Raw genomic sequence first — 20,715 nt, forward strand, 5'->3', positions numbered from 1 at the left:
CAAAAAGTCCCCTTTAAAGGAGCATCTCAAACACCAGACTTGAAGAAGGCCCGGAAGCAGCTCTGGTTCCTCCAGCCCTTGCAGCGGGAGCAGCTGCCTCCCGCCCGAGTCTGGGCGCCGAAAACCAAGTGCTTCGCGTGTCCCAGGTGGGGGCCCAGCAAGCAAACGTCTTGCAGCTAAACAGAGTGATGCCCTAATTCTTTGGAGAGTCAGCTTATTACAAAATGTAAAGCAACCAATAAAAATAAGCCCCACGGTTGCTTCAAAGTAACAAAGTAAGAGCCGTCTTAGGAGATGGGATCAGCAAATGTGTCCGGCTGCTGAGGGTCAGGTACCCACTAGGCAGCACACAGGGCTCCAGCAAGGCACAGCGTTCAAAGAGCCTCTCCGTAGGTTTGCCTGTTTTCACCTTATGGATGACGCAGCAGAAGTTCAGAGAAGTTAGTTCATCTGCCCAAGAATGCACAGCCAGGCAGAGCTGGTATTAGAGGGCAGTTAGCTCTTTTTGCAACATTCTTTTTTACAAAAAAAAATATATATACTTTTTTTACGTGATGAAATTCATCAGTGTTTTTTCCTTTTCTGCAGTTAAAATGTTTCTCTCCGGTCAACGTTTCTGTGTTTCATGTGCTGAGCAGTGAGCGCGGTTAAGAATCGTAGGGGGAAAGCACTCTGTACCCGCACTTTGGACAGTCCCGGGACTGCGCCTGCGTGGTCAGCAGTGAAGCTGGGGGCGGGGGGCGCTGCGTTTGTCCCGCGCGCAGAACTGCTGCAACTGAGCTTCCCTCTCACGTGGCGGTCGGTCCACCTGCACGACCGACGGGTTGGGGCCTGCGTCCAGGAGTCTGTCTCCCGCGTGGGCCCCTAAAGCCCTGGAGTTTTGTTCCCCCGCCCTGCCCGCCCCTGGCAAGGGCGTTGCCTCCTCTGCGTCTGTGAGGGTGAGAGCGATTCCCCGCGTCGGTGGGGAAAGGAGGAGCGGAGACGGAGTCCGAAACCCAGCCCCCGAGAAGGGAGCGCGGACGCCCCCTATTCCCGGCGGGGGTTCTGCAGATTCTAGCGTTTCTGCACACGCTCCTTGTGCCCATGCAGCGCGCAGACGGTGTTCGGTAGAGAGGACGCGGGCCTCCAGCTGCTTCACCGGAGACACCAGGTGCTGGGACTGCAGGTGAGTGCGCTGCGGGCCTGGGAGCAGCCCCGCTCCTGGCCTGGGGAGGGACTCGGGCCTCCCTCTCTCGGCTCCACGGGCACCTGCCCACGGAGAGGCGAGGGTCTGAAGCATGAACAAAGGTTGTCTTTCCAAGACTGCAAAGAGTAACCGTTTTGAAAATGTCGAAGACATGGTTTCCATCCATTTTATCTTGTTTGTTACTCAGTGGGAAAGGCGTGCACAGAACAGGCGCCCCCTGGTGCGCATTCGGGGGGATTTCAGCGGGCCCGTCTCAGGATCCCCTGGGAGAGCGGGTCTCCGCGTTCTCTCCGCGGACCCACGGACGGGAGGCCGCGGAGGAGCTAGGTCGTCACGGTGGCAACGATTCGTGATCCATGTGTATCGATCAACCGGTTGTCTCCTCAAGCCCACGCAAGGTTACAGGCCACGGAGCTAACGGCTCCCTGGAGTCAGCCACTCCACTGTGAACAGCCCGCAGGGTGGTGCCGTGCACCTGTGGCCTGGACGGGCCGGCGGAGCGGAGCCCGGGGGCAGGTGAAGGCGCGTGGTGGGGAGCAATGAGACGCACCTGGTGCGTCGTCGGCACCGAGCGTTGCGGGATTGGGAGCGGATCTGGGAAGTTCAACGTGAGCCCGCAGCTCAGGGTTACGTCTGGGGAGGAAGCGCCGCCCAGAAAAAGGCTCGGCGCGGGGTAGGAGGGTGACTGGGCCTAAGCGGAGGGAAGTGAGGGGCTGGAGTCAGCGCCAGAGCCGCGGGGGCCCGAGAAGACGAGGACGGACGCCAGAGGAAGGCGCTTCGCCGCGCACGATTCTCCAGCCTGAAAATGCGGGTGAGTTGCCGACTCACACAGGGGGGTCCGCGCCCCCGGACCTGATACAAAGCCCGCGAAGGTGCCTGCTGTCCAGTCTCAGTACCGACCTCAAACGTGATTGGGTCGCCCCCATAGGAAAATTGGGAACCCCGGTTTCGGGGCCCGGGTCTCTCTGTTGCCTTAGTTCTCAGAAACCAGCAGGACACCAGGGAGGGACGCCTCATAGTCAGTCTCTCACCCCTTAGGTGAGGAAGGGCCTGGGTCCATTTAAAGACCTTACTGTTTCTTCCCCGAATCGGCACGACTTTCTCCTCCATTGCTCCTGGAAGTTCATGCTCATCGGAAAGCCTCGCTAAACGAGGATCATTTTTCTGCTTGATAAGCTATAATACTGAAAGATTAAAGAGGGTATCAGGAACAAAAAATAGTGTTCAAAAAGATATTCAAATACAGCTCTTAGAAGCAGAAATTGGGCCAGCCGGTGATTTAAAAAAATAATAATCCGGATTAAGGTTTGTTCTCTGCCAGGCGTGGGTGCTTTTTATCCTAGAAAAACGCCCAGACTGGCCCCAGCTAACCCCGCGCAGCTCTGTAGAGGAGAGTGCCTCAGCAGCTGTGCGGGACACGGAACGCACTCATCTTCCAGGTATTCGCAGAGCACCTGCTGGCTGTCAGAACCTGGAGTAGGGCCAGAGCGCTCCAAATAAACAGAGCGGGGTCCAGGCTCCCAAGAAAGTCATAGACCAAGCAGAGGGGCAGATCGTAAAGAAAGACCAAGCTGCAGCCAAGGACAACAGAAATGTGCTTCTGTGTCTGCACAGAGGGTCTTCGGAGGGGACTGTCCCAGGGGCTGCCAGCTATGGCAGGGGCACTTCTTTCACCGTGGCCCTCACGCTGATGTGATTCCTCCGTAGATGAGCATAACTGAAGTCACACTCACATCGATACGCAAATTCTACTCGCTCAGTGGCTCCCTCCGGCAACTTTTCAGGTTCTGAACCCTGAAAATTATAGACCCTGGGTATTTGGGGCATTCCTAGAGGTCACATGACACATGCTTCCAAGGTTGTCCATTTCACGTATTCTGGGATGTTTCTTGACTTCTCTGGAAACTTGTTTTTTATTAATGGCTCATCTAAGTAGAGAGAAATGCTCTCCCTGGGCTCGCCTTTGCCCTCATGACTGCAGACTGGCTGCCATTGCTCCAGCCATCACAGCCATGTCAAAGGCCAACAGGCCCAATGTGTGGAGTAGAAGAGAGCTGACAATGGCCACACTTTTCTATCAAGAAAGCCCCAATTTTCATAGCAGCTCCCTGGCTCTGTCATGAGCCTTATTGACTCAATTTTTATCTCATCGGCTAAAATTTGGCTCCAAGCCCCCCCCCCCCGACACACAGATGCAAAGGAAACTAGGAAAACAGAGAAGGAAAATTTTTAATATCATCATAATTTACCACCTAAAGAGGAGTCAGAAATTCCCCAATTTCAACTTGGGTTTTGATGATAACAGAAGGGAAATGAATGGCTTTAAAACATGTTTCTCTTTGAGGATAAATGAATGACCCCACACTTCCCCTCCAAATAAAAACCAACCCTCCACCTGTAACTGTGGGGTGGGATGCTCCTGCTCCCACACTCAGGGGCTCTGCATCTTTGTGGCACTCCTGACACCTCCCACCCCCACTCACCCTCAGTTGCTTGTTTAATTAGGGGCCTTAGAACACAGCGGCACATAGAATTCGTAAGTTTGTGAATGCAGGTGCTCCCTAATGCAGCCGGCTTTCTTTTAGGCTCAGGCAGTAGTGGCTCAGGTGTGCCCTAAGCTTGCACTGGGGACACGGTTCACACCGAAGTCACCTTTGTCTGCACCTGTTGTTCTGAGGAAGGGGTGTGTGTGTGTGTGTGTGTGTGTGTGTGTCTGTCTCTATCTGTGTCTCTATCTGTCTGTCTGTCTGTCTGTCTGAGACCCAATAGACGTTCTGATGAGAAGGGCAGAAGCATCACAAGTGTGTGTGCCTGCGATTCTTTGTGTGGTGGTACACGGTTTTTATTCCTGAGGGCAACGGGGCAGCTCGCGCAAAAGCCAACACGCCATTGCCGCCGTCACGGCGTCAGCCCCAGGGTCCTGAGCACGGCTCCCTGTGTGTTCATTAGGAGTCACCGGGAGAAAAACAGATTCTCTGTCTCTCATTTTTCTTTGTTTGACCCAGGTTCTTGCGGCAAACATGCAAGAAGATGAAAAAATTAAGACCTGAGCTTTAGAACTTTGTATCAATTTTATTTTGATAATTTATTTTTAAGTAACAAAATATTGAATGTTTAAAAATTTAATTCACCATGTACTTATGCATGCATTATGTACATTCCAACATCATTCAGCTGGAGCTGTCTCCAAAGTCACCAGTGCCTGGGCGAGAGGGACTCATCTGCTGCTCGTGCAATGTGCTGGCGTCCCACACCGGTCGTGGAAGTGCCGAGAAGGCGTTCTCGCCCTGCACAGAGGCAGCGAGGCAGGAAGGCAGCTGCAGGTGGTCTGCGGAGGTGCTGCCGTGACCGAGTCCGTGGACGCCGCCAGCCTGCTGCCAGGCTGCCGAGGCTTCAGGGAGCCGGGGCCTTCTCCACATGCCCGAACGGGGCAGGCAGGTCAGTGTGGGCATGGGTCATCACAATCCTGTAGGTGGAGTCTGGCCTTTCACATGAGAGATGAAAACAAGCCCCGAAGTATAACCCTGGAAGAAAACAACACACACGCCTGTGCACTAGGTAGAAGGTAAATACACACAGACGTAGGGATGTAATCCTGAAGAGCAAAAGCAAATCGATATTTGCGAGGCATAATTTAAAATGGGAGAAATAAACACTATGCATCCACGAAAGTGACAAGCAGGAAGACCCGGGGGCTAGGGGTTAGTTAGGAGGCAGTGCGAAAATTAGCATCGATCTGCGCTCCCAGCGTGCCTGGAGACTCGCTGCTCCGCATGGCAGACACCCCGGAGGCCCACTTGCACCATCGGAGGGGAGCTGGTTACGGGTGCTTTTGTTTCCCCTTTAATGTTCTAGTACTGGGTTTGCTGTACTAATGTGTCCACATGAAAACGGGAGACTGTGGAAACACCTTTTAAAAGCAGTGAAAGGGTAATCACTTCCAAACACCAAACACACTTGCAACCGCTGAAAATTTGGTTTCCTGTCAAAGGCACACCCACGATCCTTGTTCCCCAGGCAACAGACACCCTTGCAAACTGCACGTGGGTGGCGTGGGTGTCCTTTCCATGCAGACGTGTGTTTGCGGTTGAAATTCAGGTGGGCCCTGCTGGGACAATACGGAGGGACTAGAACGTCCATCTGTTGCTGGGGAGGGTTTCAAAGGGTGTGGCCAGTTTGGAAAACAGTTTAAGGGTTTGTTAATACGTTAAAATACACTTACCTGTGGTTTTATACCCAAGGGAATGGAAACACAGGCCTCCCCTGTGAATGTTTCTGGCAGCATTTTTTAAATATATTTTATTGATTATGCTATTACAGTTGTCCCATTTTCCCCCCCTTCCCTACACCCTGCACACCCCCTCCCACCCACATTCCCCCCTTTAGTTCATGTCCATGTGTCATAAGTTCTTTATCGTCTATATTTCCCATACTACTCTTGCCTTCCCCTTGTCTATTTCTACCTACCGTCTATGCTACTTATTCTCTGTACTTCCCCCCCCACCCCCTCCCACTCCCCTGCTGATAACCCTCCATGTGATTTCCATTTCTGTGGTTCTGTTCCTGTTCTAGCTGTTTGCTTAGTTTGTTTTTGTTTTAGGTGTGGTTGTTAATCATTGTGAGTTTGCTGTCATTTTACTATACACGTTTTTTATCTTCTTTTTCTTAGATAAATCCCTTTAACATTTCATATAATAAGGCCTTGGCGATGAAGAACTTGAACTTGACCTTATCTGGCAGCATTTTCCATACTGGCCCCAAGCTGGGAAGCATCCACCTGTGGACTGTGAGAGGATAAATCAGGTATGTCAGTCTCACTCAAACGCTAGCTCGGGGACACACAGCCCACCAGAGTGGGTGGCAGAATGGGGAGCCTCACGAGCAGCAGGCTGGGAGAGAAAGGGCAGACACAGAGGCCCCCAGATGGTTCATCCCATGAACACAGAGGACTTGTCTGGCCAAGGGGTGTCTTCTCACACCGCACTGTGGTGACACACTCCACAACTTGTACACACACTCACTAACCCTCCTTAAACTGTACATGAGGTCAGCCTAACAGAATATAAATTACACTCCAGTAAGGCTTTTGTAAAACAACTGGAATGAACCTTTTCATTTTCTATCCCAGGCTCTGCGGGGGCCGGCACTGCCACGTTAAAGGGCACAGATGACAAAGACTCGCCAACAGCAGTGGCCCTGTGAGTCTGCAGTGTTTTGTGGGCACGTGTACTTCTCAGAGGCTGAAGCTTCCAACTTCCCAGGGGAAGGCGAGATCAGCACCTTGGACACCTCCCTCCAAAGCCACCACTGTCTGCAAGCGGGAAAAGCTGCAGGGCCGAAGCTCAAGCCACAGACAGCAGTGACTGGGAGAAAGCAAGACCCCTGGGACTAGGGAGCCAAGCCGGTTTTCACTGGAGGCCAGGGCTGAGGGAGCGCTCAGCTGCTGTGACCACATCGCGGTGCAGACACAGGCAGGCGGAGGCACCGAACTTGGAGTACTGTGAGCCTGGAAGCAAGCCTGTCTTTGACTCGGAGGAGTGCACCCTGCGCGTGTGACACTAGCAAATGGACACGCCACACAGGGGCCCAGAAGGGTCCGCCTCTGGAGGCGTGGCGAACAGACAGCAGCTCTGTGTTGCCAGTGGCGGGCTCATAACCAGCTTTGCACTGACAGGCAGAGAGAGCTGTTTTCCAGCCTCAGTTCGGCAGACGGCAAAGGTCTGTGTCCCTCCAGATTTCCAGGGAGTACAGGCGAACAGGAACACGTGAACTTAGGCGGCCATCACGGAGACGGCGGAGCTGTGGACAGAGAACGGCATGCTCCCCACGCAGGTCTCTGCGCCTCACCTCCACTTTCTGCCACCTGCTGGTGCCTCGGTCCAGGACCTTCGCCCTTGGTGTCATTGCAGGGGAGGCCCGTCAGGCAGGGACATCCTCAGGGGTGCTTTCTGAGGGTCCGCAGCCCAGCGACGGAAGACACAGTGTTCAGCCCCAGATAGCGCCACGCACGTCTCCCTGAAAGAGTCAGGGTCACCTGTGTTATTTAAAAAGCACCTCGACTGATCCAAGGTGATGGTGGTGGGGGAGATGGAAGCCACACGTGTCTCCTCCCAAGACCGAACTGGAAGTACCACTGAACTACAGGAAAATCATCCCGAATAACCAACTGAACACGGGCTAGAGAGGAGCCTTCTACCAAGGACTTGGGGAAGAAGCTGCCTCACCACAGTGAGGCTGGTGGGAAGCTCCAGAGGGCGGGCTGGGCTCCCACGGGCGGCGGCCGAAGTGCTGGAAGGGTGTGTCAGCAGCTGGGGTGGGGGGCTCCCCTGGAGAAGTGTGGGGTCTAACCCCCAAGATGGGCTCCCTAGCCTAGAACACCAGAGCCAGGGAAGGAACCCAGACAACACCTGGCTGGGGAGAGAGGGCCAGACATCCTCTTAAAGGGCCCACACGCAATTCTTTATGCAGCACCATAGCCCAGGCTCTGGCAGAGAGAGGACAGAGTGGACTAGATGCACATGGGGGGGGTGGTCTGGGGAGGGAACCACCACCAGGACCCCTGTGCTGAGTCATTCCCCACATGCAGAAACCCCCGAGCTCAGGCCCAGCAGCCCCCTCCAGGAGGCATCAGCCAGAGGGACAGCAACAGCCCCAGTTCATTTTGACTCCCCCTGCCTGGTGGAGCCAAGTGGGGCCACTAGGGAAGCACAGCTGGAGGCAGCTTCTCTGGAGCTTTCCGGCCTCGGCTGACCCTTCCCCGAGCCTGGTTCTGTCTGCACACACCCAGGCCCAAATAGGTTGTCCAGGGCCAGTCCCAGGCAGCATCGACAAAGATCTTTGCAGCTCCACCTAAGACAGAAACACACACAAGGAGGCAGCCAAAGTGGGACGACAAAGAACCAGGCCCTAAAGGAAAGAACGAGCGGGTTCTCCAGAGGAAGAGCTCAACGAAATGGCAACAAGCAGTTTATCAGATAGAGAGATTAATGATTATAAGGGTACTCAACAACACGAAAAAAGACCTAGAAACCATAAAAAAGGGCCAGTCAGAAATAAAGAATGCAGTATCTGAAATAAGTAACACACTGGAAGGAATGAACAGTTGGTCAGACAGAACAGAGGATCGCGTCAGTGAGTCAGAAGATGAGGCAGCAAAAACTCTCTAGCAGAGCAGCAAACAGAAAAACACAATTTTTAAAAATCAGTCTAAAAAACTCTCTGGACAACATGCAGCGTAACATCTGGATCATGGAAATGCCAGAAGGCGAAGACAGTGAACAAAGGACTGAGGACCTTTTTGAAGAAACAATGACTGACAGTTCCCCTAATCTGGTGAAGGAGAAGACACACAAGTTCAGGAAGAACGGAGATTCCTCCCCCAACCAGATAGAACCAAAGAGGCCCACACCGAGACACATCATAATTAAAATGGCAAAGCTTAAAGATCAGGAAAGACTCTTAAAAGCCACCAGCAAAAAGCAGTTACTCACCTACGAGGCAGCTCCCATTAGACTGTCACCTGATTTTTCAACAGAAACATTACAGGCAGGAAGAAGCTGGCCTGAAATATTCAGGATGATGAAAAGCCCAGACCCACATCTGAGGCTACTTTATCCAGCAAATCAATCATTTAAAATTGATGGAGAAATAAAAGATCTTCCCAGACAAGGAAAAGCTAAAGGAGCTTTTAAAAACTGACCTGGTACTGCAGCAGTTAACGNCTGGAGCTTTCCGGCCTCGGCTGACCCTTCCCCGAGCCTGGTTCTGTCTGCACACACCCAGGCCCAAATAGGTTGTCCAGGGCCAGTCCCAGGCAGCATCGACAAAGATCTTTGCAGCTCCACCTAAGACAGAAACACACACAAGGAGGCAGCCAAAGTGGGACGACAAAGAACCAGGCCCTAAAGGAAAGAACGAGCGGGTTCTCCAGAGGAAGAGCTCAACGAAATGGCAACAAGCAGTTTATCAGATAGAGAGATTAATGATTATAAGGGTACTCAACAACACGAAAAAAGACCTAGAAACCATAAAAAAGGGCTAGTCAGAAATAAAGAATGCAGTATCTGAAATAAGTAACACACTGGAAGGAATGAACAGTTGGTGAGACAGAACAGTTGGTGAGACAGAACAGAGGATCGCATCAGTGAGTCAGAAGATGAGGCAGCAAAAACTCTCTAGCAGAGCAGCAAACAGAAAAACACAATTTTTAAAAATCAGTCTAAGAAACTCTCTGGACAACATGCAGCGTAACATCTGGATCATGGAAATGCCAGAAGGAGAAGACAGTGAACAAAGGACTGAGGACCTTTTTGAAGAAACAATGACTGACAGTTCCCCTAATCTGGTGAAGGAGAAGACACACAAGTTCAGGAAGAACGGAGATTCCTCCCCCAACCAGATAGAACCAAAGAGGCCCACACCGAGACACATCATAATTAAAATGGCAAAGCTTAAAGATCAGGAAAGACTCTTAAAAGCCACCAGCAAAAAGCAGTTACTCACCTACGAGGCAGCTCCCATTAGACTGTCACCTGATTTTTCAACAGAAACATTACAGGCAGGAAGAAGCTGGCCTGAAATATTCAGGATGATGAAAAGCCCAGACCCACATCTGAGGCTACTTTATCCAGCAAATCAATCATTTAAAATTGATGGAGAAATAAAAGATCTTCCCAGACAAGGAAAAGCTAAAGGAGCTTTTAAAAACTGACCTGGTACTGCAGCAGTTAACGGGCTTGCTGTAAGAAGAAGGAAAAAAACCCCAAGGAAATAGTTAAAAATAAAATGGTAATAAATGCATCGCTATCAATCATCACTTTAAATGTAATGGCTTAAATGCTCTAATTAAAAGACGGAGGGTAGCTGAACCCACACATATGCTGCCTCTGAGAGACCCATCTCAGATCAAAAGAAACAGAGAGTAAAAATGACGGGATGAACAAAGCTGTTTCATGCAAATAGAAGGGAACCCAAGCTGGGGTAGCAGTACTTCTATCTGACCAAACAGGACTTTAAAATCAAGGCTACAGCAACGGACAAGAAGGACACTATGGTAAAGGAAACAATCCAACAAGAGGACATAACCCTTGTAAACATCTACACACCCAACATAGGAGCACCTAAATATGTGGAGCAGATCTGGGTGGACACAAAGGGGGAGAGCAACAGAAATACAGTCACAGCTGGGGACTCTAACACCCCATTGACATCGATGGAGGAATCTTCCAGATAGAAAATCAACAAGGAGACAGTGACCTTAAGAGACACATTAGGTCCAGTGGATTTCATTGCTCTCTAAAGAGCATTTTACTAATTAAGCAGAATATACATTCTTTCCAAGTGCACATGGAACATTTTCACGTTAGGGCACAAAACAAGTCTCAATAAATTTGAAAAGATGAAATCACATTACCCATCTTCTCTCACCACAATGCTATGAAACTAGAAATCAGTCAAGAAAAAAAAACTGGAAAATATACAAAGACATGGAAACTAAATAAGCGGTTATTAAATATTGAATGGGTCAACGACGAGATTAAAGAAGATGTCAAAAGACACCTTGAAACAAATGGAACTGAGCACGTAACAAACCAAAATCGGTGGGACACTCGGGAAACACTCCAAAGAGGGGAACTCGTAACATTAACAGGCCTATCTCGAGAAATAAGAAAAAGCTCCAATAAACGACCTAACTTTGCACTTAAAGAACTTGAAAAAGAACAAAGCCCAACATGAGCAGAAGGAAGAACATATTAAAGATCAGAGCAGAAATAAATAAAAGAGAGTCTAAAAATAGGTGCAAAATATCAATTAATCCAAGAGCTGGTTCTTTGAAAAGATGCAAAACATTCAAGAAAACAAGAGAGAAGACCAAACAGGAGACTGTGGGCGGGCGAGGCAGGGCACTCGGCCTCTCCTGCACGTGGCCCATCTCCCCCAAAGCCAAATGGGGACCCCCCCCGTGTCCGGTCTTCCCGCTCCCTGGCCATCTCCCCTCTACTAGGAATAAGCCCACACCGTGGGGGGACCTCCTGGCCCTTCCAGAACCAGCTCAAACTGTATCTTTTCAGGGATCCATCCTTGACAAATCCCGTCAAGGCTGCACACACTTACACAATCTGGCAAGGAGCCCAGTTTCTTTCTCCACTCCCTGAGGTTCTCTGTGTTCCTGCAAGGACTCCAGAACTTGGGGAGGGGCCTCACATCCAAATTCAGAGCTGCGTCTCCCATGGGGCAGGTAGCAAGTGCCTGATGTGTTTTACTGAAACGTTTAAAAAGTAGTGCAGGGACTCCTGGCCCTGGTTGTAAAACATACCCCCATATTTCAGCCCCAGACAGATTAACATGTCAATTAACACGGAGAAAAGCACACAGTCAATAAAACCTATGACAGTCCATACTTTTCATTCTATACTCATTGTGTCTTAGCTTACATTAAATTCTGTGTTTTGCATTACAGAGACCCCCACAATAGGTAAAAATCCACGAAGTAGGGGTGTTAATAAATCTTTCCCACTCTCTTATTAACCTTTCCCCACACTCTTATAAACACTTCATATGCTCTTAAACACTTTCTATACTCTTAAACCTACGTAATTTTAACAACATATGAAACTCTATATGGGTACTCACCAGTGAAGTACACAGTTGTCCCTCACTATATCACTGTTCACTCATTGTGGCTTCACTGTATTGCAGGGGTTTTAAATATATATATATATAATAATAATGTTTAAGTCAGTTACACTTCATTTCAATGTGGTTACGTTTAAATGTACTGTTATATTTAATGAGTTCAAGTCTGCTGGAAATGTTCGCACAGGGAGCTCTCACAGGGCCCTGGGCCAGGCCCACCTCAGAGAGACAGACAAGAGGAAATAAAGCTAAACTCACCAGTGCTGAGGTTGAGAGAGAGCAGGATACTGTTTATTGCTGTGACCATGGATGGGCCGGCCCCTGGGTGCTTCCCAGCAAGGAAATGGTGACATCTTCTCGACTGTAATGGGGACAGTACCGTTCTTTATCCTATGACTGTTATAAAATAGTTCAGAAACGCGGAGCGCACCACTCTGTGTGACCCAACAGAACAGGAGTCTGTTTTGGTGGACCTGCTGTCAACCGCACAGGGAGGCCCTTCAGGTCTAGGGCGGGATTACTGTTGATCCATTTACAACGTGCTACGGTTGTGTCGTGAACTATTGAAGCCGCTTACTCATGTTACCCAATGACCGAGCATCCTCAGGGCACAAATAAATCACTTCTCTATTCGTTTTCCTGCAAATCTACAAGCTAGTTAGCTAATTCAAAATAAATGAAAATGTCCAGACCTGGAATAGAAAGGACTCCCGCCTCTAGCTGGGTGGTTTAAATGACATTGTGTAGAAGTCATTGCCTTCAAAATGATATTTTGCTATTCAACTGGAGAATTTCCATTATTCATCAGTTGACCTTTTTATTTCATTGTGCACTAATTAGCTGCATAATTTAATTATGCATAAAGCTCTAATTGATGGCATTCAGGATGTCCAAATGGCTCTATCAATCAGCAGGAACAAATTGTGATTATTACACAGTTTGGTATGATTTACTCCAAATAAACAAGCATATCTCACACAGTGTGTGTCTTTATTCCTAAAGATAATTGGGATCTCGGAATTACCCCATGATTTTTTGTAAAGACTCAGACCTGTGCCGGTCACTCAGGCTCATTAACCCAGCATTTAAACAGGCGTTTACATACACTGCCTTCCACATTCCGTCTTCCCGGTGCTCTCACTATATTTCACCAAACACTCGAAAACTTAGTAGGCTTTGTTTTGTTTCTTTGATCAATATCCACGAAGGGAAGTAAATTTGAGTTTTAGGAAATAGATGAACTCTTTATAGCCATTAGCATATCATTGCGTTCCTTATTGCTTCATTTTTAATTGGGTTTTTATTTTTAGTAAAATTATAGTTGCCCAGAATTTAAAGAGCCAATGTGTTTTGCAAGGCACAGCAACTCCTACAGGCGACCACATTCAATTCTTATAGTATTTTTTATATTTACCTCTATAAGCATAAATATTTTTAATTCCTAATTATTTACTTTCATTCTGTGACATTTATTTTTATTATAGAAGATGGCTGGTACCTCCCTCCCTCCCCCCTGCCCCCTGCCCTATCCTACCCTACAATACATTCCCTTTCTTCTTCTTCTGTTTCATTTTTTAAAAGATTTTATTTATTTATTTATTTATTTATTTTTAGAGAGGGGAGGGGAGAAAGAGAGCAAGAGAAACATCAATGGTTGCCTCTCGTGCACCCCCTACTGGAGACCTAAGCATGTGCCCTGACTGAGGGCACATGAATTGAACTGGCGACCCTTTGGTTCATAGGCCGTGCTCAACCCACCCATCCCCACCAGCCAGGCTCCCTATTCCTTCTATAACTTCACTTCAGCCAACACTAACTGTGTCCTTGCGACAACGCAATGATGATTCACTGCCAAGCCGTGAAGGTCACCAGGCCACCTTCCATTTTCTGATCATCTCCCCTCCACCCTGGACAGACTTAGCGTCCTGTTTACGCAGCTCTGTGATGGCGACTTCCTTTCACCCTGGCATTCCGGCAGCTTTTCTCTAGACGATAAATGTCACCCGGAGATTTCAGACCCAGTCCCGTTTGAGCCGCCATCCCTCCCGGCCAGCTGCACAGACAGCCCCTCGGTCTCCGGGCCGTGTCTGAGGGCCCCTCCCCCGGGTCCTTGATTGCTTCCCAGGCTCTCCCAGTTCCTGTTCTCCTTCCTCTGGGCTCGTTCGCTTGATGGGAATATGCACCCCCAGAACAAGCATTCAGGGTCATGCTGTGAGAGCTCATTGGCCCAGACTGTCTCCGGTATGTCACCAGACTTACTGAGTGTGACCCTGTGACTGATTCTACCTAGAAATGTTTCTTTCTTCACATTGTGAAGGCACTTTTCTCCTGGCTTTCACTGGTGTTACTGAGAACCTAGTGCTGTATGTTGATTAAAGATTCAGACCATCAAGAAGACAGAACAGTTATAAGCACGCACACACACCACTCACGAGACCCTCCCATCACCGAAAGTCCCTATCAAAGACATGAAGAGAGAAGAGACCATTTTACAGTATCAGGTGCAAAAGTTAGTGCCCCACCTTCAACGTTCAGTAGAAAGAAAAGGCAGAAGGCCAGCAAAGAAACAGGAAGATCTCGCTGGAGAACAAGCCCACCTAAGGCCACGTTGGGGACCCTGCACACGGGCACACGGGCACACGGACACACAGACACACACCTCTCCAGTGCACATGGAGCACCCACCAGGAGGGTTGCCTCGTCAGGCCACAGAACAGTCTCAGTAAACGTAGAAAGACTGAGACCCAAAGCATCTTCTCTAGGCTCGGTGGAATGAACCGGAAGCTAATAATACATACTGTGCTTTTTTTGTCCCTTGTAGCAACTTTTCAAATTAGTATCTATTTTGCATGCTATTGGTCCGGCCTCCCCTACCCCTCTGATTAACCCTTGCTTGGTATAGTTCAATGTCCCTCATCGCACACTCAATCTGTCTGCATCTTTGAATCTAAAATGTTTGTCACTTTATTTGAGCCAAACTGAAGATAACTGCCAGGAAGCAAAACCTCCACGAGCTGAGAATGTTTCAGAGAACGGCAGTTTTGCCCCATAATACACGACAGTCAGAAGAGGAGGCATAAGGGGTTCCGTGAAGTCCACTGGTGATGGATCAGGAAGGTGGGAGGAAGCAAAGTGGGGGAACCTCTGGGATTGGATAAAAGGTAAAATGATAGACATATGTTTCGCGCAGTGGGTGCAGGGTAGTGACAGCCCACAATGACTGTGATAACAGTAACGATGAGGGGAGTTGTGCTCCCCACCATTGCCTGTGCTTTGAGGGGTCCAGAAATCCGGCATCCCAGAGGTGTGGTATCGTGGGTGCAAAAACACAGGGCTCAGTTAAGGTCAAGATTGACCTTCGTTAGGGAAAGATACCAGCCTACGACGTGACTACCCACCAAGACCTGCTTTTAGTTAGAAAGTTTTTACTTTCAGACCCTCCTATGTGACTACTTCTGGTCTCTGCGTCTGCAGGGCCGCCACACAGGCCCCACTGAGCCAGTCAGTTTAGCGCATGGCTGCTTTTCGCCCACACGAGGTGATCGGTTGGACACTGTCTAGAGGTGGCTGTGAAGGTGTTGTGCGGGCGTGTCAACATAGGGGTGGCTCGTCAATGTTTATAAATATGCAGACACTTGTTAACCCTGTGGTTTCATGTTTTAAATCAGTTTGAAACATTTCTCAGCCCTCACCTGCTCGCTCTCTCCACCTCTCTTCTTTTCGGTCTTTTTAAATAGATTGACTCTGCTCTGCGTTTGTAGATCACAGAATTTGGTTTCTGAACATCCGGCTGGTCTTTTTTTTTTCCTATAGCGATAGCATTAGAAAGTGCTATAGCATCTCTATAGCATTTTTTGCTTTAAAATTTTTTATTTTAAAAAACGAGCATTTTAGAACAATTTTATATTTACAACACAAGTGAACTGATGGTCCCCAGTTTTCTAACCCTGACACCCAGTGTCGCCCCCTCGCTGGACCCCTACATTAGGGTGCCATTGTTACAACGAAGGAGCCAACGCTGATAAAACACTGACCTGAAGCCTACGGTATACTCAGATTTCCTGCGTTTCCTGCAAGTCCTTTTTGGGCAGCGGGGTCCCGCCCTGGAGGGGACGTCCTGCTGCACTGCCCCGATGGTGTCTCGGATTTCCTTCCTTCTCGGTGAGCTCCACTCAGTCGACGCTGTGGGAACTGAGGCTGTCTCACGACATCCCTGTGGGCTTGGGGTGTAAGGGGGCATAGGAAAAGGGCCGTTTTTACCACGTCACACACGGACTGCACACCACCACATCATTACCACACTGCACTCGGGGCCCTGCCGCCCGCCGCCCCTTCTGGGCAGAGCGGCAGAGGCAACGCTTTGCTGCTAAAGGAAAGGGGTCTTTACGCCCAAGCAGTCCTTAGGCCTGTCGAGTCCAGCTTCAACCGCTCCAGCCCACTAATTAAGGCTAAACTCTGACACCTGAGTTCCCCTAGCTCCTCCTGGTGAGTCGTCAGTTATCTTGTTCCTGTTTTAGTTTTAGGAACCAAACAACATAATCTACAAAAGCTATGAAAGGCCTGAGAGCCTGCTCCCTCTAGAACCCCCAAAGAATAACCTTGCCACCCTCTGCCAGGCCAGCCCGACCCAAGGCTGCACCTGGGGCTCCTTCTCATCCAAAATACCGTCCGCTGGAAAACGCCGCTGCAGCTCGATCGTCCGGGCATCCTCGAGGAAGAAGAGCCCGGGTGCCAGAGAGAGCCAGAGAAAGCCCACCGGGGACCCCACGAGCCCGCGCTCTCTCTCTTTCCATGGGCTCTCCAGGCCCCAGTTTCTCAGCCAGCCCCGTCCCAGGCCGCCCACAGCCGCTGCGCAAACCCCGCCCACCGCCGCCAGCTTCTCAGCCAACGGGGTCCAAGACCGACCACAGTAGCTGCACAAACTCCGCCCACCTCCGCTCCCCACTTCTCCCCGGTGATCTGAGTTAGTATCTTGGATCGGTCTGTCTCAACAGGACTGCCGACCTTAGAGGTTGAACTTGACCACCTGCCGAGGTGGTGTTTCTAGGTCTCTCCACCGCGTGACCGTTCCCCCAGCCTTACCCACGCTGATCTTCCCAGAAGGGAGTCCCGGCGCACAGCACACGCCCTCGGGGGCGGTACGCCGCCATGCCCTTGAGTGCGGCTGCCCCCCAGATTATAGGAGATGCTCCCATTTGCGCGTGCACACACGCGCCTAGATTCACGGATGTTCACACTCTGTGCTCTCATCCAACGCTGTGGCGGAAGTCGTTACAGTTTAGGCCAGGGGAGGCTCGCTCACTTGCTGCTCGCACATACTCCCACCAAGTATTTTCCACTCGTTCGTTTCCATTCGGGGGCCACGTGCCTGGGTTCTGGCACTACTCGTGGCTCCAGACCCTCGTTATCCCCTGGCCCTGTCTTCGACTCGGCCATGTGACCAAGGGTCTAGTTCCTTTTGCTGGAAAATGGTGGTGGAGACCCAGACTAGGGCCCCAAGTGTTTAACTGCAAAAGGGCATCTATTCTTGTCCGCTCCCTGAGAAGGACAAAATAGAGGTGCTGGTTTGTGCACAGGCCACAAGTGCGTATCTACGTGCATAACCACGTGTACCCACAGTGACCCCAACATGAGGCCATAATGACACCTCCAGCGCCAGCTCCTGACCGCGGGGGTCACTCCGGATTGTCCGCCTGGCTTGCCTGTAAATTCCTTCTCCGACTGTGAGAAGCCTTCAGCCATCTGCTGTCCATTCACTTAACTGCTCCGTTCCCGGACGTCTGGGGAGCAACAATTGAACTGTTAACCTGTGCGATCTTTGCTAACGGCGTTATCAACTGGCGGGCTGCTGTTCCTTCCGCCCTTAATCTACCCGGTTTCACTCGCTCCTCCTTCGCCGGGGTCAGCACCTTCCCCCTCCTTCCNGCTGGTTTGCGCACAGGCCACAAGTGCGTATCTACGTGCATAACCGCGTGTACCCACAGTGACCCCAACACGAGGCCATAATGACACCTCCAGCGCCAGCTCCTGACCGCGGGGGTCACTCCAGATTGTCCGCCTGGCTTGCCTGTAAATTCCTTCTCCAACTGTGAGAAGCCTTCAGCCATCTGCTGTCCATTCACTTAACTGCTCCGTTCCCGGACGTCTGGGGAGCAACAATTGAACTGTTAACCTGTGCGATCTTTGCTAACGGCGTTATCAACTGGCGGGCTGCTGTTCCTTCCGCCCTTAATCTACCCGGTTTCACTCGCTCCTCCTTCGCCGGGGTCAGCACCTTCCCCCTCCTTCCGCGGCGAGGTTGCCTTTTGTACTTGAAACAGTTCGATTTTGTTGTTAAAGCCCGCGTTCCTTCCAGGGATTTCTTGGCCTTCTGGATGACTTTTAAAAAGGATTTTACTTATTTATTTTCAGAGGCGAAGGGAGGGAGAAAGAGTGGGAGAGAAACGTCAATGTGGGGTTGCCTCTCACGCGCCCCCTACTGGGGACCTGGCCCGCAGCAACACAGGCCTGGGCCCTGACCGGGAATGGAACCAGTGACCCGTTGCTTTGCAGACTGGTGCTCAGCCCACTGAGCCACACCAGCCAGGGCAGCCTTCTGGATGATTTTGGGTCACATGCATTAACCTTCGCTCTTTGGGCTGAGTTTTGAGACATGCAGAATGTCTTCACCCACCTTTATGGAACCGTGCATGGCTCCCAGACTTTAAAAGCCCCATCCTTCAATTATTTGTTTTCTGACCCACTTTCCAAGCCCCAGGCCGCCACTGATGATCTCATTATCTCTATATCAGTTACCCGAAGGCCATGTAGTTGGAATCGTACAGAACGTACATCTTTGGTCTGGATTGTTCTACTCAGCAACAGGCACAGCAGGTCTCCCCATGTCCCCGAATAGCCTGGCAGCTCCCTCCTTATGGGAATGTGCTTCTTACTGGGAATGTGCTCCCGTGCAAATGTGCTGCAGATTGTTCGCCCTTCACACAGGGAAGGACATCTTGCCATCCGTGTGGCGAGAGTGAATGAAGCTGATGTGATGCGCACCTGTGTGAGTGAACAGACGTTCGGGGCACGCTGGGGCACCTGGTTACACACAGTGAGAGTGATTATGTTTGTAAAGCTGAAAATCGTCTTCCTACGTGGCCATGCCATTTGGCGTTCCCGCCAGCGGTGAACGAGAGTTTGCTCCATAACCGTTGCCAGGATTCCGGTATTTCCACGTTTCTCCTTGTAGCCCTTTTTAGAAAGCGTGTGGTCATGTGGTGTGGCAGTGCTGGGGTGGTGCTGGTGGTGCTGTTGACTCCCTGGAGGGGAGCCCGGTGGGGCAGAAAGTTCCCGGATAAACACCCTCCTGGCCTCAAGATGTAGCCCCAGGCGGGATCTTATTCACAAAACACATCACTCACACAAACCCAGCACTCAGATCGCCGTAAAACCAAAGAACAACAACAACAACACAACAACCGTGGTATTGCCCTTGAGAAATCACACAATTAAAGAAACCTAAGTTAGAAATTATCAGAGAGCGAGTTCCCGTTTATCCCCCCACATCGCAAGCCTCTCATTCGGGTGCGTTGTTCGACTTCGAACCCTACGTGCACAGAGCCCCAGAGGGAGGCACCCAAATCATTTCATCGACTGAAAAGTTCTTGCTAATATATGTATTTATTTTGTTAGGAATGAAGGATTTAAACTCTTAAAACACTCAAAATTATAGTTTGGGGATTCTCTCTCTCTATTTTTCCATATAGAATATATAGACATCACTCCTTGGGTGAAGAGTATGTCCGAGGGCACTGGGGATAGGCAGTAAAAGGGAATCTTGAATGAACCGGTAGTGGAGTTTTAATTAGCAAAGTGAACTGCATTTATCACAGACCCGGAGCAAAGGGACCGTTTGCTGCAGCACAGGCCCCGCGGCTCACCTCCGAAGCGGGACGCTTTTCAGGCGGGTCAGACGCAGGCTGAGCGGCATTTGGTGGACGTCACCCCACTGATTGATCCCCTGCTGCCCTGAAGCCGCCTGGGGCCCCGTCACAGCGCCTGCGCCGACTGGGCGATGCGGGGCTATACAAAGGGGAAATGGGGGGAGGCCCTGCGCACCCCACAGGGTGCCCTGAAATCCAGTGTGTCCGCTGGATTATAGCTTCCATGTTGGTTTTCTTTTTTTTTTTTTGAAAATACGTTTGTTTTTTTTTTAAGATTTTATTTATTTATCTTTAGAGGGGAAGGGAAGGAGAGAGGGAGAGAAATATCAATGTATGGTTGCCTCTCGTGCGTCCCCTGCCGGGAACCGGGAACTGGGAACTGGCCTGCAAACCGGGCATGTGCCCTTGACTGGGAATCGAACCGCTATCGTGTGGTTCGCAGGCCCATGCTCAATCCACTGAGCTACACCAGCCAGGGCTCCATGTTGGTTTTCTTTGTTTTCACCTGTTTGCTTCTGATTGAACTTGAGTCCTCAAGTGTGCAGTGAGGGCCTGGCTAAGGAGTCCTACCTGGTGCCTGTGCCTCACCACCCCCCGAACCCCCACCTGGTCTGTTGCGGAACTGAGGGCGCTGCTTCAGCTGTTCTCTGTGGGCAGAGTCCTTCTCCACCTCCCCCACTCATGACCCTCCGGACTGGGTGCAGAACTGGGCAGATCCACAGGGTGGGGCCCCTCATCTTCCAAAACTCCCAAACCCAGTCTTGGCGACTTGTCTCTGTTGAGATGATAACTTGTTCAGGAACGACGCTTTCAGGGGCTGCCACCGCGCGTTCTTCTGGAAGGCATCGTCCAAGTTTAAAAGCGGCTCCTCCGAAGGCGAAGTCCTGGGCCCAGCAGAGACCTCCTGGAAAGAAGGGCCATTGTTCTGGTTCTGGTTCTGCTTCTGCTTCAACGCGGGAGCTGGTTCTG

General features: G+C 50.5%; 2 long non-coding RNA genes across 2 annotated transcripts; one reads left to right on the forward strand and one right to left on the reverse strand.

Annotated features, from left to right (window-relative positions):
* Positions 1-754: 754 nt before the first annotated feature.
* Positions 755-4,716, forward strand: LOC118999044 (uncharacterized). Its single transcript, XR_005069023.1, has 2 exons — positions 755-1,165; positions 4,361-4,716. It is a non-coding gene; the product is annotated as an uncharacterized LOC118999044 (long non-coding RNA).
* A 7,701-nt stretch (positions 4,717-12,417) lies between these two features.
* Positions 12,418-16,573, reverse strand: LOC118999045 (uncharacterized). Its single transcript, XR_005069024.1, has 3 exons — positions 16,487-16,573; positions 15,856-16,041; positions 12,418-12,460 (listed from the first exon to the last, which is right to left on the reverse strand). It is a non-coding gene; the product is annotated as an uncharacterized LOC118999045 (long non-coding RNA).
* Between the last annotated feature and the right edge of the window lie 4,142 nt (positions 16,574-20,715).

The sequence above is a fragment of the Sturnira hondurensis genome, unplaced genomic scaffold, assembly GCF_014824575.4.
Source record: "Sturnira hondurensis isolate 20B ecotype Veracruz unplaced genomic scaffold, ASM1482457v3 Scaffold0014436, whole genome shotgun sequence".
Lineage (NCBI taxonomy): Eukaryota > Metazoa > Chordata > Mammalia > Chiroptera > Phyllostomidae > Sturnira > Sturnira hondurensis.